The following is a 3,147-nucleotide window of genomic DNA, read 5'->3' on the forward strand; positions in this document are numbered from 1 at the left end:
ACAAACAGACAAACCAATGTAACCGAAAACTTTACCTCCTTTGCGGAGGTAACAATTATGACACTTTTGATTTTAAAAAAGTTTTTTTTTCTTTCAGTGGCTGAGATTGATGACAGCGAAAAAAAGGAAGCGGCTGGCAGCTGGAGATTTGGTAGAAACATACTTTTGTTAATCTGATCACAGAAAAATAACATTTCGTATTGTAAAAAATGTTTATTTGGGTTGATGTTGTTCACAGGGCGTTCAGTTCACAGGGTACTCTCATCAGCACCAACTGTTCTTGGTTCAGCAACAAGCCTTATTGGTTGTGAGTAAGCTTATTTTTCTATTTGTAAGTTTTCCTGCTGGTATACCTAAGTCCTCAATTCTGGGATTTTGGAAGTTGTACATGAATGATCTGAATGCCCGAAGTAAAAAAAAAAGCCAAATCTGCATCTGCTAAATTGGCATATTTCCCAATTTTAGATGAATTTTGGATATTTTTCGAAGAATTGGGAAATATGCCCATTGAGTAGATGCAGATTTAGCAGTTTCGGGTAGGTACCTGGGGGTGGTGGTGGGACGGTTTATGTATGTTCATATGAGGTGGGTATAGATGGGGGTGGGGGGTTCTTAAGGGGAAACATTTCAACCCAACTGACTGTGACTTTGCAATTTTGCAAATAGCCAATAAAAAGATTTATCAAAAAAGTTCCTGTCCCATCCTCTAAAATGCCAGTGTGCCGCTACCCACACCCACAAACCTGGGGTGCATTTTTCAAAGTGCACCCCAGTTAGCTATGTTAGCTTTGTTGTTTGAGATGCAATTTCCCATTGGTAACTGCCCAAGTTGCTAACCGGCTAAAAACGACACCTTTGAGAAATGCACCCGTTTGGTTAAGCTAACCAAGGCAACACTGAATTTTCTAAGCAAGAGGCTTTGGCAGGAACTCCAGTTCTTGTCTTGTCTTTGTCTTAAAGGGACACTGTGCAGGAAATGGTCAAAAAGGGTACTGCAACTATGCTGCTCATTGAAACTGGGCTGCCTATTGCCAATTTTCATCTTTACATGAAAGTTTACTAAGTATTAAACAAATATTTTCTAGTGTGGTCCAAGTACAGTCATTTTTGCAGCTAAAAATGGCTATTTTTGGAAATTCAAAATGGCGGACCATGGAGAAGATCCCCCTTTTCATGTATGAAAAATGCCATTTTTCCAGTCAATGTGAATACTTAGAATTGTGTTGGTAAGTATTCATGAAAAAGGTAACATTAGTGAATGGGCAGCATGAATTCTGGAAATAAACAACTACAAATCTCACACAGTGTCCCTTTAAAAAAAAAAAAAAAACAGATTAAACTAGAAATGCACACAGAGAGTGAAGACCTCCACCAAGGAAGTTGTTTGATAGAACTGTAAGTACACGATTATTTTTCTGCACTATCCTATCTGCACATGCCCACCACGCAAGGCTACACGATCCGGACGTGGAGCATTGTCGTCCTTCGTTTCGCTACCTGTAAGGACCCTGAAAGTCTATCTATGATTAATTCCATCTTTATTGTGAATTGGACTATTTGTCAAGATGCTGACAAAACGCACTTCATGTCTGATCAATATGCCTCTGCCATCTTTGACTGATGGCCACGTCAATGTCTGGTTAATCTTTAGGCTAACTTAGAAAATGACAATTTTCCTTAGACCTAGGCCTATACCACAGGACACCATCATATAATATTACCAGTATTTCCCACATTTATAACATTATGTGGTGTAGAAACCATGACAAAATGCCATGTAGCCTCGGCTACCTGAATAAAACAAATCTTACAGACTGGCCTTTAGTAAAACAACACTAACAAATCAGCTTTTAGCGAAAAGAAGGGCAACATTGCTCCACGAATCCGAATCGTGCAGCCTTTCGTGGTGTGCATGTGCAGATAGGATAGTACAGAATAATAATGGTGTACTTATTTGACTATGTTACAGCCCATTTTTTTTCAAGTCTTTCAGCTTTGTTTTTGTGGAGTTAGAAACTGGAAGGTCAAATTTTGCCCTAACTTTTGTGCATAACTTTTTTGAGTTATTCTGCTGACAGACAGACAAACCAACGTGACCAAAAACATAACACCCTTGGCAGAAGTAACTAATAACTACAGTTCTGTCATGTCCATTAAAGTCAAGAAACACAGGACAAAAAGTTCTGAATGCAATTTCTGTACTGAATAGTTATGAATTAGATGTGGTAGTATGGCTCTTTTCAGAGTAGTCCCCTGGTTTTCCATGAGCACCAAGTAAAACCTCAGGGGAATTCAGGGGACAGCAGCAGCGTAGGGAATGCTCACCCAATTTAACCCATGTAAGGTGTTTGGGTCCTTTTGACCACTTTTTCATTATTGTGCTTGAAAAAAATAGTATCGGTTATTATTCACACAGAGATTTACTGGCGTTGGCTCATTTTCTGTGAAGAACATGAATCCCCCGCTGCACATTTCTATTACACAGGAGGAGTTCCAGGGTGTTTTTGACGTGTATCATTTTGGATGACATATACACCAATATTTTCTAAACTCATTGATACAATACTGGTCACATGTGACCGACACAAGGCAGAGGGCGAATAATGTGGAAAATGGAGTGCAGACTTTGTTCAGTCTTCCAGTTGTGTATCAGTGTTGCAACCTTTCGCGAGAAGAGCACTATTGGTTCAATCCGAGAGCTTGGATTGAGTTTACTCATTTACTTCATGGTCTCCCTGTCTTTCTCTCTGTGTATCTCTCACCCTCAAAAACATGTGTACACAGAAATTCATAAGCAGGATGAAGGGAACGTGGGCGTGAATATGAGCTATGATTTTTATCCTTTTTAAAAATTATTATTTCTATATGTCAAAAAGACCCCAACACCTTGTAACAAAAACACCAACCTTACAAGGGTTAGGAGAACATATACAGTCCAATATGTATTTGTTGATCCCTTGCTGATTTTGTTGGTTTGCCTACTAACAAAAACATGATCAGTCAATAAATGTTAATTCTAAATATGTATTCTAATATGGAGAGACAGAATAGCAAAATGAAAATCCAGGAATTAACTTAAGAGAATATATATTAATTTATTTCCATTTCATCGAGCAAAATAAGTATTTGATCCCCTGCCAACTGATT

The sequence above is a fragment of the Engraulis encrasicolus genome, chromosome 17 (assembly GCF_034702125.1).
Source record: "Engraulis encrasicolus isolate BLACKSEA-1 chromosome 17, IST_EnEncr_1.0, whole genome shotgun sequence".
Taxonomy (NCBI): domain Eukaryota; kingdom Metazoa; phylum Chordata; class Actinopteri; order Clupeiformes; family Engraulidae; genus Engraulis; species Engraulis encrasicolus.